Below are 13,756 nucleotides of genomic sequence, written 5' to 3'. Positions count from 1 at the left end.
ATAATGCAAAATAATTAATAATAATAATAATAATAATAAAAAGAATCTATGGCCCTCCTTTGAATTTCTTTTATAGGCCCAATTCCTTTTGTAAGGCCCTATCTCATGAAACATGAGGGAAGTCAAGAATTGTGTAGATGATTATTTTTGATCTTGGCTGATCAGACTCGACTTTCACTTGCATTTCTTTCATTGCTAATGAGTACACATCTTTCATGTACCCTGTACATGTGTCTGATAGATAACACTGGTTTAATCCTACCTACTAGCTACTTTACTGAAGCCAGAGCAGCAGGTACTATTATTACATCCCCACTGGTAGGTGGGGCCAGGATGGGAAAGGCATTGTCTGAGGCCACACAGCTAGGGGTCTTGGTTTTACAGTGCTCATGCCTGACCTTCTCTCATCCCTTCTCTGTCTCCATCTCTCCTTTCTTCTCTTTCCTTTTCTTATCCCTCCTCATGTAGTCTTCCTTTTCCCAGGGAGCACTTTAGCCCAGTTAGCTGCTGTCAACCTGTTTGTTCAACACATACCTAGTGAGCACACAGCAGGTGCCAAGCACTGTCTTATGGCCTGAGAGACAAATCCCACTGGCTGGGACCTTCCAGAGGTAATCATCTCATGGGGAAATGATGGCTTACCCAACCCACCATGCTCAGAGGGCTTGCCCAAGTTCACACAAATCAGCCGTGGTAGGAGAGACAAGAGAATGTAAGGGTTCCTGACACACAATGTGAGTCCTACAGGCCTCTTCTCCCATTCCCAATGTAGTCCATGCCCAGGGACTGTTTGCTGTCGGAAATAACTTTCACTTTCCACTTTGAGGCTGCTCCTGAAGCTGGAAGCTTCTGCAAGGATCCTCTCTGGTTAATTGAGATGCTACCATAGCAACAGCAACAATAAAGTTGGCACAATTGGTACAGATTTCACATCACAGACTCGGGTGGGCAAACATGTAACTTTGATTTCTTATAACTCAAGCTAATTTCTGATCCAAAATCCTGATTCTGCATGATTCAAGCAATGTATTCTAGTTCCTTTCAATTGCACTTACCAAAAGTTGGCATTTCTTAGCCATTTTTTTTAAAAATTCTTTTATTTTTTTTGAAAGGCAGAGTTAGAGAGAAGAAGAGAGATGTTCCATCTGCTGATTCACTCCCCAAATGGTCAAAATGGTCAGAACAAAGCCGATCTGAAGCCAGGAGCCAGAAGCTTTTTTTGGGTTTTCCATATGGATCCTGGGGTCCAAGGACTTGGGCTCTCTTTTACTGCTGTCCCAGGCACATTAATAGGGAGGCTGGATCAGAAATGGAGCATGAACCAGCACCCTTACGGGATACTGGTGCTATAGGTGGAGACTTAGCTTGCTATGCCATGGCACCAGGCCCCTAGTTATTTTTTTTTTTTAATGGATAACTTCTTCTTTACTGAGTTCCTGGAGGACAGGTAGGATGTGGGACATGCTACCCTGGTGCTAGTGGATCTTGGGTAGCTGGTGATAGCCTCTACAGTTTTCGCAGGCCTCACAGCCAGGCTGGGCTGGGGTAACCTGCCATTCTCTTTTGCACACAAGGCTGAATGGCTCTGGTCCTGAGAATTCCTGAGCTTCCGACCCAGTCCAATCTAATTCACTAAGCAGGACCTCCATGCCACATCTACCTGATGTGTGCGTGTATCCCATAGGAAGTGCATTGCCCAGGGCTCTGGCTCAAATCCTCACTTGACTTTCTGGATCCATTCATAGAAACCAGCTTTACCTCACTCACATGGGCTAGCTTAGCCTCCCGCCAGCCTTGTTTTTACCCTCTCCATTCTGGAATCAGATGAAACCAACCAACTGGGCAGATTTTTTTTCTTCCTTTCATCTACCTAGTTTGTTTCTTTGTGTGTTTCAAAAACTCTTTCTGTTTGCTTTAAATCCTTTCTGGACATCGATGAGACCATAAGGAAAGTTGAGCCAACTCTGTTGTGGCCTTTTAAGATTCCATAATTGGAATTACCCATGTTGAATCAGGTGCTGATGTCCCATAATCCTCCCTTTTCCAAATCACTTTCATTCTGAATCCATCTCACAGTGGGAAGCCTGTGGTGTCTCCCTACCTACCTGAGTCAGTGATCCTAGCCAAGTGGAAGGAAGAAGAGGAGCAATAGTGTTGAGTTATCTGTGCCAGATTTGGTGCTGCACATGCTTCTCTCTCTTATCTCAATGCCCACTTCCCAGATTGGTTAGGGCTTAGCTGGAGCCTCAGCCATGATGGCCCTAAGGACAGGTAAGCCCATCCAGATGCAGCAGGTGGAATGGGTAAACCAGGATGCAGGGATTGGTTCTAGTCCTGTGTGTGTGTGTGTGTGTGTGTGTGTGTGTGTGTGTGTGTGTAGGGGACTGGTGCTGATCATTTTGCTGAGCTGAAAGAGTGAAGACATGTGGAGAAGAATTTGTTCATCAAATCCTTAAACATTTTCTGAGCATCCATACCAAATCCAACACTTTGCCAGGCATGGGGACTACAACTCAAGCGCAACAGGGAGTGAGTGTGACATTCAGGTTGTCTTCTCCATTCCACACCCAACTACAGTCCTAGAAACACAATGGCTTCAGTATCAAGGCACAGGAAGAGTGGCTTCAGTTCTGAGAAGTGATCAAAAATCACAGGGAGAAGGAAAGCAAGACTGCTCAATTCTGCATCCTCCCCAACAGCATCCTCTGCACAAACCCCACTACTGATGTATGGAAAACTTTGTTGGGCATCAGGAAAGCACACACAAGAGCCTCAGCTGTCACGCTACATGTAACAACCAAAGCAAGGGCAGCCGACAGGGCCTGGGCCCAGGACTTAATTGTCATATCCGCGGTTTCAAGGTGTTCATGAAAAAAATGTACAGTAGGAAAAAATATATGGACTTAGAAATTATTTCATTGCTCAAAGGTAATCTTGCTCTTTAATTCTACTGTTTCATGAACTTCTTTCCTTCTTTTTTATTCATTTATTCTTATTGGAAAAGTAGTTAAAGAGAGAGAAGGAGAGGAAAAGCTTTCTTTTCATCTGTTGGTTCTCTCCCAAATGGATGCAATGACTGGAACTGAGCTAATCTGAAACCAGGAGCTTCTTCCTGGTTTCCTGTCTTCCTCGCTTTCTGGGTCTCACACATTGGTGGAATAACCCAAGAACTTCAGCTATCCTCTACTGCTTTCCCAAGCCATAAGCAGAAAGTTGGATTGTAAGGGGAGCAGCCCACACAGAATGCAAGCTCCAAGGTGGAGGCCCAGCTTGCCATGTCACTACGCCAGCCCCAGTTCCATGAACTTTTCAAAGTCCCTAAATATAAGCTAGAATTTGCAAGGACTTCTGTGGAGGAGTTGTGGAAAAGCTGCCATTGCCATTGTGCTAACATGGTAGAAGCCAGGAAATAAGGCTCTCGCACTTTTTACTCCTAGGCTAATGCGGCTTGGGGAGGAGATAAGATGCTTGCTCAACCTCATTAGCTGCACAATTTTTTTCTCACTAGAGTTTCCCCTGCACTCCCTGGTCCAGGTCCCCCAATAGTATAGTCAAAGAGTCAGGATTCCCAACTCTGCTCAGTGGTTACCACGCTGTAGTACTGGGACCAAAAATTCACTTACCTGTGCTCCACTTTCTCATCCCATGTAGCAGTGAGAAATCTTTTTCTTTGCCAAGGCCCATTCGGATATGTAGAATATCATTTGTAGGCTGTACAAATTTGACCAACCTAAAACATTAGCCTGTTGTGGATGTACTGGATTTCGAGTCCTGTCTGCATTGCCTTGGCAGGGTGAGACCACGTGATTTCAGGCCTGTGAGCTGGTCAGGCCCTCTCCCCTGCCAGACATAAAGGAAGGCATTGGAATATAAAAGCTAGAACATATCATGCCTTTTGGATGGATTTCAGCCTCTCCCTAGTTCTCGGATAATGTAATTTAAATACCCCCAATTCACACCCTGCAATGGCTCCTGCCCTCCTGCCAAATCATTTTTCTCCTTGTCCTTAAACATAGTACATTCAGCTGGCTCACTCCTCCCCAAGAACATTCGGGCCATCAGCATGCACACCCTGGTCAGACCACAGTCTCTTTGTTGCTTGAGGGGCCACGCTTTCAGGTCCCTTCTCCTAGCTCACCTGACAAGTGCCAGCCTTCCCAAACAACTATCTGCACCTCTGACAATCTGTAACTCCACATTGCAGCCCCTGGGTGCTGCATCTCCAAAGCATGTGTTCTCCACGCATTATTACCCATTGCTTTTCTGCACAGAGAATGTATCTCACTTCTCTTTCCTTCCAGTGAGGGTTTGGGTCCAGCAAGTCCTTGCTCACCTGCTCTTGCTTATTGATGACTTTGCTGATTGTATCGTATTCTTTTCCCATCATGAGAGGACTAATGGTGCAGCTTATCTTCCTTCTGCCACTGTCCATTCTTCTTTATTCTTCTTTCTCTGGGGTCAGAATGTCAGCATTTTTGTAGCTGGAAGTCACTGGGTCATTGCCTATCAGTGCTAGTGGATGGCTCACATGGGGTCCTGGGCTCTGTTGTTTTAACACCTCCCCCAGTGCTTGTTGATGCCTAATGTGACTTCTTGGCATCGGAGCAAAGCAGTGCTTGAGATGTGCTTGTGTTAGGAAGGAAAATGCTGCCAGAGGCCCTCTCCTGGCTTTGCCTGGAGGTTGGTGTACAGCTTGGATGGGTTTCTCTTGGAACATATTTGCACTTGTCATGTTACATTTAGCTGCCTCCTTTCTGCTAATTGGTACAAACTCAGTTGAGAACAACCATAATTAACATTGAACGAGCTCTTGAAAAACCCAGGAACTGTGCTCAACCTTCTGTTTACAGTGCAAGGGGAGGGGTATGTCTTTACAAGTTCATGAAAAACGTGTTACATGAAAACTGCATACAGACTTAGAAGTTTTTTTGAGCCAAAATCAACTTCCTTTAATTCCATTTTTCCTATGAATTTTATTAAATGTATTTGTTTATTTGAAAGGCAGAGTGACAGAGAGAGGTGGAGAGACAAAGATAAAAGGACTCTGCGAGACAGATCTTCCACCTGCTGGTTCACTCCCCCAAATAGCTGCAATGGCCAGGGTTGGGCCAGGTAGAAATCAAGTACCAGGAGTTCCAGCTGGGTCTCCCACATGGGTGCAGAAGCCCAAGCACTTTGACTATCTTCCACTGCTTTCCCAGGAGCATTGGCAGGAAGCTGGATCATCAGAAGTGATGTAGCTGGGACTTGAACTGACACCCTGTTGTGGGATGTCAGCATTGCAAGCAGCAGCTTAACTTGTGGCATCACAAGGCCAGCTCCTCCACAAGCTGTTTGAAGTCTTGTCATCTCTAAAACGCCATGAGGTTGGGACTTACTGCGGGTCTTGGAGATGAGCACACTGGGAAACAGAGGAGGCCATTTGAACATCCCACTGCCAGTGTCTGCCCTCAAGTGTGAGGAGTGAGAGCTTTTCTGCCTCCACACTTGAAACAGTCAACCCTGGCTGCAAATGAGAATCACCTGCCATCTTTGGACAACACATCAATTCCTTGGACTCCATCCAGGCCAGTGAAATCTGAGAGCTCCTTTCAGAATTCCTCTGAACGATTGTGATGTCCGACTGGGTGCGGTGAGGATCTTTGCTCTTGTCCAACACTCTTGGTTTATTCCCACTATAACTGGAAGGATACATATGAAGTCATTTGCCACATAGAAGCTTGTCATGTGGCTTACCCCTCCAGATCCTTTATAAAGACGGTAATTCAGACCAACCTCAGTGTACATTCTTCCCCCTCAACCCCTGTTACTGCTGGTGAGGTAAAATGTATAAGACATAAATTGACCACATAAGCCTTTTAAAAAAAAAAAAGATTTATTTGTTTATTTATTTTATTGGAAAGGCAGATATACACAGAGGAAGAGAGACAAAGAGGAAGGTCTTTCGTCCGATGGTTCACTCCCTAAGAGACTGCAAAGGCTGGAGCTGAGCAAATCTGAAGCTGGGAGCCAGGAGTTTCCTCCAGGTCTCCCATGCGGCTGTCCTCAACTGCTTTCCCAGGCCACAAGCAGGGAGCTGGATGGGAAGTGGGATTGCCAGGATACAAACCAACGCCCATAGGGGATCCTGGTGCGTTCAAGGTGAGGACTTTAACCACTACACTATCACGCTGGGCCCCATAAGCCGTTTTTTAAAAGCAAAAACATTTTAAGGTGTATAGCAGTCGGTTGTGTATAAACTAAAACTGAAATGTCAATGAAGTAGTCACAGGATGTGGTTAAGAATTTGAATTTTCTAATGTATTGGTCACTCAATAACATGTCAGTTAACTCCATAATGTTGTAAAATGTTGTCAATGTTGTGTTGTGGCTTTTCATTGGAGGAGATGATATTCTGCCAGCTCTACTCTCAGACCAGGGAGGATCTCCCAAGGAAACTGTTGAATTTATCTGGACAATAAGAGGCTGGACTCTATGTATGGTACATGCTCGCAACGAAGGAATCATGACTGGATATGAACTGTACTACTGCAACAATGTGGAGGAATCCAACATGGTGGGAGGGCATGGGGAGGGGTTGGGGGAATCCCAGAGCCTATGAAACTGTGTCATAAAACGAAATTTTAAAAAAGCATGAAATGCTAGATTGAAAGAAAAAGAAAAAAATGCAATTAGACACAGAAGATAAGGCCCCAGGTATGTATAATTACCAGAGCACATGTTTTCTCACAATAAACTGAGATTTTAAAAAAAGTAAATAAATAAATAAATAAATAAATAAATAAATCTTACAAAAAAAAAAAACACAAAGCAATGATGTATGGCATCAAAGATAAAAAGGGATCCACCTGTATTTGAAAGTTAACCACTTTTGGGCCCGGCGGCATGGCCTAGCAGCTAAAGTCCTCACCTTGAACGCCCTGGGATCCCATATGGGCACCAGTTCTAGTCCCGGCAGCTCCACTTCCCATGCAGCTCCCTGCTTGTGGCCTGGGAAAGCAGTCGAGGATGTCCCAATGCCTTGGGACCCTGCACCCTCGTGGGAGACCCGGAAGAGGTTCCAGGTTCCTGGCATCGGATCGGCGCGCACCACCCATTGCGGCTCACTTGGGGAGTGAATCATCGGACGAAAGATCTTCCTCTCTGTCTCTCCTCCTCTCTGTATATCTGACTTTGTACTAAACTGAATAAATCTTTAAAAAAAAAAAAAAAAAAAACAAGGTAAACCACTTTCAAATTTTTTTTTTTTTTTTTGCTATATCCTTACTCTGTAAACTCCTATTCACTTAAAATCTATTTCAGGGTCTTTGGTCTTTTGTTTTTTGCTTTTTAGACTTTTTTGCTAAAAACTAAATCATAAACACACATATGAGCCTAGGCCTACAGAGGATTAGGATCATGGATATTGCTGTCTTTTACTTCCCATCCCACTGGCAGGGCCTCAGGGATACCAACACACGGAGACGTCACTTCCTATGACAAGTCCTCCTGGATTTCTATTTAAGGAGTTACCTGCAGCTCGGAGGTGTCACTCTTTTAAAGTGTCTGTGAGGATTTGCTTAATTTTTTTACATTATACATTTGCTTCTAAGCAGGTAATGCACCTTGAGCATTCTTCTTTTAATAAAATATCTTCCAGTGTTGGGCTGTTCAGGTTTTCCAGCTTGTTGGGGTTGCCAAAGTTTCTGCTAATTATTCACTGTGATTTGGGGCAGGGGCGGCTGTTATTCTCCTGTAGCTCCCTTGTTCTTTTGTCGCTTTCTCAGATACATGTTCTGTAGGTGATACTATTTCAGCTCTACTAAAATCTTACAAACCATCATCATATATAAAGTGGACTGAAACAATGTCTTGTGTGGTATGACTGCACTTAGATATGGGAGGACTGTGTTAAGCAATGAAATAAATCATTTGAGAACTGAACAAAAATCATTTGTTTTTAAATATAAAACAATCATTGCATACACTTTTTTTCCTTTTTTTTTTTAAGTTTTAATTTTTGGAGGACCAGTGCAATGGCTCAATAGGTAAATCCCGGCCTTGCAAGTGCTGGTATCCTTTCCAATAAAAACAAATAAATCTTTTTTGGAAAGTTTCTTTTTAAACAAATATTTTTACACAGAAAAGGAGAAACAGAGAGCTTTCATTTGCTAGTTCCCTCCTCAAATGGGCACAACACCAAAGCTGAGCTGATCTGAATCCAGCAGCTAGGAGCCTCATCTGGGTCTTCCACATGGGTGCAGGAACCCAAGGACCCAAGCCATCCCCTACTGCCTTCCCAGGTCACAAGCAGGGAGCTGGATGGTAAGTGGAGCAGCTGGACACTAACTGACATCCATTTGGGGTGCCAGTGCCTGCAGGTTGAGGATTAGCCTGTTGAGCCACAATACTTGCCCTACTTTTGTCTTTTCTACTTGTTCTGAAATATGGTAACATAACATTGGTCATCTTCATGTTTTTGAGCACACAATTTAGTGCGTCGAGGTACCCAGAACTGGGGAGAGGCTGAAATCCACCCAAGAGGCAAGAGATGTTCTAGCTTGTTTTGTTTTGTCTTGTTTGCTTTTTTGAGCACACCCTTCAGGATCCATCTTTCCATACCAAAATTCTTCACCTTCCTTCCAGCTGATACAACCAACATCCCAACATTCCATCTGTGTTGTTGCTAGTTTGAGCACTCTGTATGTGAGGATGCTTCCAACAGATCACAGAAAATGCGATCAGAAGGTATGTTTATTTTGATGCAAAAATGTTCAGAATCCATACCTATGAGAGGCTTTTAAAAGGCTCATGAAAAATGCATATTGTGAACACACTACCGTTGGACTTCACTTTTTTTTTTTTTTTTTGCATCAAAATACTCTTTATCTTTCAGTCCTGTCTTCTGTGAAAGTTTTGAGGTGGGCTTGGATATTGCCTAATTGTGAGCCTAGTGCTTGTCCTGTTCTGTCTGCCTCCTTGTGTTATACATGATGTCTTTAAGGCTCATCTATGCAGGTCCTATGTCATCTTCATCTTTAGGACTGATATGGTTCATTAACTAGGCCACATTTTACTTTTCCATTCACTGTCAGGATCATTTTTAAAGATGTATATGTATTTGAAAGGTAGAGTGACCAGGGGAGGAGTGGGTTGGGGGGAGGTGTGAGACAGAGAAACAGAGAGAGAGAAAATTGATTTTCCTTCTGCTGGTTCACTCCCAAAATGGCCACAATGGCTAGGGCAAGGCCAGGCCGAATCTCAGGGGCCCAGAGTTGTATCTGGATGTCAGGGGGCTTCAGCACTTCGGCCATTTCCACCGCTTTTCCAGATGCATTAATGGGGAGCTGCATCAGAAATAGAGCAGCTCAGGCTTGAACCGGCTCTCTGATGCTGATGTCACACATGGGCTGCTTAATCTGATGTGCCACAATACCACAACACACAGATAGTTTAAACAGTGTGCACTCTAGAGACAGCCCCCACACTCAGTTTTCTATTTTTAAGCTCTTCAGTCATTTGATAAAAGAGGCATCATTCCATCCTCCCCTGCTGGTGACTTAACCCTTCAAAAAAGGCTTTCCTAGGGCATTTGTCAAAAGCTTTTTGAAAATCTAGTAGATTATAGGTGTTTCCCTATGCCAGCTCCTCCTTCCTCCCCTGCACCTGCCCACTCCTACCTGTCCCCTGTGAACAGGGCAATTCCCACTTCCTTCCTGCAGGCTTCTGGAACCTCAGCCACTGCCTGTTCGCTGATCTCCCCTGTGTTTCCTGCCTGGGGCAGCCCATCTGGCATTTACCTGCTATTTACTTCTTGCATGCACCTCACAGTTCCAGCAAGATGATGATCCTTTAAGCGTTGCTTATCCTCTACCTGTGTTCTCTGCAGCCTCAGGATGGAACTGAGCAAATAACCGGGAGGTGGGAGGGTGGTGGTGGTGGTGAAAATTCTCATTTAATTGAAATGAAGCATCCTTTCAAAGCAGGACTTTCCAGGCAACACCTGCGATCCCAGCTCCCTGCAGCATCACAAGGAGATATGCTGAGTGGACATACCGCCCCCTTCACTTCCCAGACTCAGCCCCAAACGGGTGACATGGGATGGCATTCTCTTCATCAGGTCTGTGTTTGTATTTCTCTTGGTTCACACTCCCCGCTTCTGAGCACCCACATTTCTTCTCTGGTTCTCTGCCACCTCAACGCCCTCTTTTGTGCTCCAGTCCCTCACAGTGCTCCCTTGGGCAACACAATGGAATAAAGGGTTTTCATTATTGCAGTCACATCTGCTTTCTGTGCCTACACTGTCATTTCTTGGGCTGTCCTACTTGTGTTCTCCTTGTCTCCCTTGTTCAAGTTTACCCTCCTCCCTGCCAAGACCTTCAGTGGATTCCCCTTGCCCATCCTATAAAAACCACGCCCTTCACCTCCTTGACTAAAGCATTGCAGGCTTCTCCAACCCGGCCCTGCCCACAGTCCAGCCTCTCCCCTCTGATACCCCTTCTTTGGAATGGATGAAGGAGGCCATTCCATCGGCTAAGCTTCTGGCTGGTCCAGGGGTGAGCTTGGCAGATGCTCTGGAGGGAATGCCTGCATAGCACTCACTTCTGCTGGGGGCTATGAAGGTAGCTGCGAGCACTCTGCCAACCTGTGGTGTCCCCACTGAGAGGACTTCAGGCAAGGGCACAGCGCAGGAGGGACATCTGGGGCCAGGCTGGATGTTCCTGCACAGCAGTGGTGCTGTGTTTGCACCCAGGCGGGAGGCTCTCTGGCAGATTTCACCTGTTCTCCTTCAGGGTTGCAAACTTTCCTCTGAGGACACTGCCTGCTGTGACCTCGACCAACTCCCATCTATCCTGATCTTATCCAGGGCCTCTGGGGCTTCTCCCTGGTGCTGGGAGAGACTCACACAGATCTCTTATATTCTTCCAGGGGCTGAGACAATCTGACTGTGATCTCTGACCCTGGCCCACAGTTGAGCTCTTGAATGGCCCTTCTTCCTGCTCATCTGCCCAGAAGCCTGGCACCCTCCCTCAACCAGCGTGCGTCTGTGTCTGCTTCCCATCTTCACACCCCTCCCAACTCCACTTCCTTCCCACTCAGCCTCATGCAGCCCAGCTCTCCCAGTCTGTGCTAAGACAGGAAAGAGAAAGAGCAGAGGCACTTGGGAGTACCTGAGGACAGGGCTGTGACCATCCCTGGTGGTCAGCCCTAGGGCCAGTGGTAAAGCTAGCCTTCTTTCTCTCTCACCACACCCTTGACTTGGGAGACATGGGATGGGGCAAAGGAAAACTAGACGCAAACCCAAGAAATGAAAACAAGTGCAGGGTGACTTTACAGAGACTGCAGGGTGGCACCAAGAACCACATGTGAGGTTGGAGTTTTCAGAGCCAACTCTTCATGGCACTGGTTGCTGTGTGACTCCATGGATCCATATGATTAGCTGTGTGAAAGATATCTGTTGTACTGAACTAGGCATTTCCTGTGAAAAATTATAAAGAGTTCTTACAGTGGTTACTTGATAATTAACTGGAACAAACAGTTTGATATAGGAAAATCTGAATCAATTTGATGGCTGAACCTCAGTTTTTCTCCCTTCAGAAAATCATTCCTGTGTTTCTATTTTAACCAAGTATGTCTCCATGGGCTGATGCTGCAGCCATGAGCAAAGTAGGAAAGTCCCTGCCTTTTTCAAATTTATTTATTTATTTATAAAGATTTATTTGTTATTGAAAAGGCAGATTTAGAGAGAGAAGGAGAGACAGAAAGATCTTCCATCTGCTGATTCACTTCTCAAGTGGCTGTGGCTGGAGCTGAGCCAATCTGAAGCCAGGAGCTTCTTCCGGGTCTCCCACGTAGGTACAGGGTCCCAAAGCTTTGGGCCATCCTCTATTGCTTTCCCGAGCCACAACAGAGAGGTGGCTGGGAAGTGGAGCAGCTGGGATACGAACCAGTGCCCATATGGGATCTTGGCGCATGCAAGGTGAGAACTTTAGTCACTAGGCTACCGTGCTGGGCCCTTTATTGGAAGTTATATCCAGTTGGGTGAGACTGACAATCAAGCAGTACCATGTTGTGTGATGACAGGGATCGGAGTTTGTTGCAATGCACCAGATGAATGGAGATCTGGGCAGACACTGAAGGGGACACTACTGTCACCTGTGTGTGATTGCACATTCAGCGCAAAGACCCTGGGGTTTTTATAAACAGGAGAGAGGCTGTTGTGGTTGAGACAAAGTGAGTGAAGGCAGAGTACAGGGGATGATGGCAGAGGGGCTGCTAAAGCAGAGAGCTGGGGAGCCACAGAAAGTTGTTGACTCCAGGGCTGACTGGCTCTGCCTCAGAAGGGCTGAACAGACTGCAAGCCCAAAGGTGGAAGCAGCTGAGCAAACCTGCGGGTAGGAAAAGGGTGGTTCAAAGTGGTTGTTCATGGAGGAGGTGGAGAGGAGTGGTTAGATGCTGACACTATTTCAAAAGTAGAGACAGTGGGATTTACTGACAGTTTGGATGAGGGCTGTTGGAAGGCTCTGAGGTTTTGTCCTTGAGGAGTTGGAAAGCAAAGCTTGCCCTTATTGGGTGGTTCAGTCTGAGCGAGGAGCTGCTTTGGGTAAGGAGCCTAAAGTTGAGCACTGATGTATTCAACATGATCTGTGTCATATGTTTTTGTAGAGGAGGAGGCAGATGGCAAAATGCGGGCAGATACCTGGATTTTCGTCCAAGTTGCAGACACACACATGGGTGTCACAGCTAGGTGATGGGACAAGATGATACAGGGTTTCAGGATACACATCTCCTTCACTTGAAAGTCAAAGGCAACAGTGTCCAGGAAATGATTTTGCACATGGTCCAGGGCTATACACATGGAAAGTCAAGAGTACAAAGCAGATAGAGCAGGAGTGGAATCCACAGGGAGTCACGTGCCTAGAATTCCTGTGCAGGGAGCACCTTCGGGGCTGGCTGGCCAATCCCTTTCACCTTATCCATTGCAAGCCGAGGTCAGGGAGGCCAAGGGCTAACAGCTCTGGTGGCTGAGCCTGTCTTAGGGCCCAGGAGCTCCTACTGCTGGCAGGCACACTTTCCACCTCACAGTGCACCTACCTACATTTGCAGCTTCAGCTCTCTTGGAACGTGCTCACCAGGGCCAAGTAATTCTTCAAACCTAAATCTAATTATATCACCTTGTGCTTTTATACATGCTATTTCCTCTGCCTCCTCCAGCTTCTCTGGCTGGCAAATTCCTATCCCATCTACCACTCTCAGCTCCAAGGGCCCTTTTGACCAAAGCTCCCTCGCCCTGCCTGCTAGAGCTGGGCACTGGTCCTCCATGATGCCCCTCTGTGGCTGCTGCCCTGTGGCAGTCTTTCCACCGTCCATGACAGTGGATGGCGTCTGCCTGTTCTGCCTGCCACAGCAGCTCTCCCTCATGAATGACACTTGCAAGGCTTGGGAGGGAAGGAAGGAAGGAAGCAAGGAAGGAAAGTCTCCTCTCTCACATTAGTCCAGGACAATGGCAAAGCTGTCATTCTGTGACACCTCAGTTCCTTTGACCCAAGGATGCTTGGGTTTACAAATCAACCACGATGTTTAAGGCAAGAATTTTCCTTTCTCTTCGTCACCTTGAGGCACAATGAGTAGTCCACAACGGTGGGGCTAGGAAGCTATTTGGCTGCCCTTTGATTCTCACTTTATTCTCTCCTGTTGGTGTACAGCTGCTGTATGTTTACTTTATGCTGTTAAGCAAGGGTGTGCTTGTGCCAGACAGGCACATAGGCACATGCCT

This window comes from Ochotona princeps, chromosome 3 (genome assembly GCF_030435755.1).
Source record: "Ochotona princeps isolate mOchPri1 chromosome 3, mOchPri1.hap1, whole genome shotgun sequence".
NCBI lineage: Eukaryota > Metazoa > Chordata > Mammalia > Lagomorpha > Ochotonidae > Ochotona > Ochotona princeps.
The sequence above is the reverse complement of the archived record's forward strand: the minus strand, read 5'-3'. Positions refer to the sequence as shown.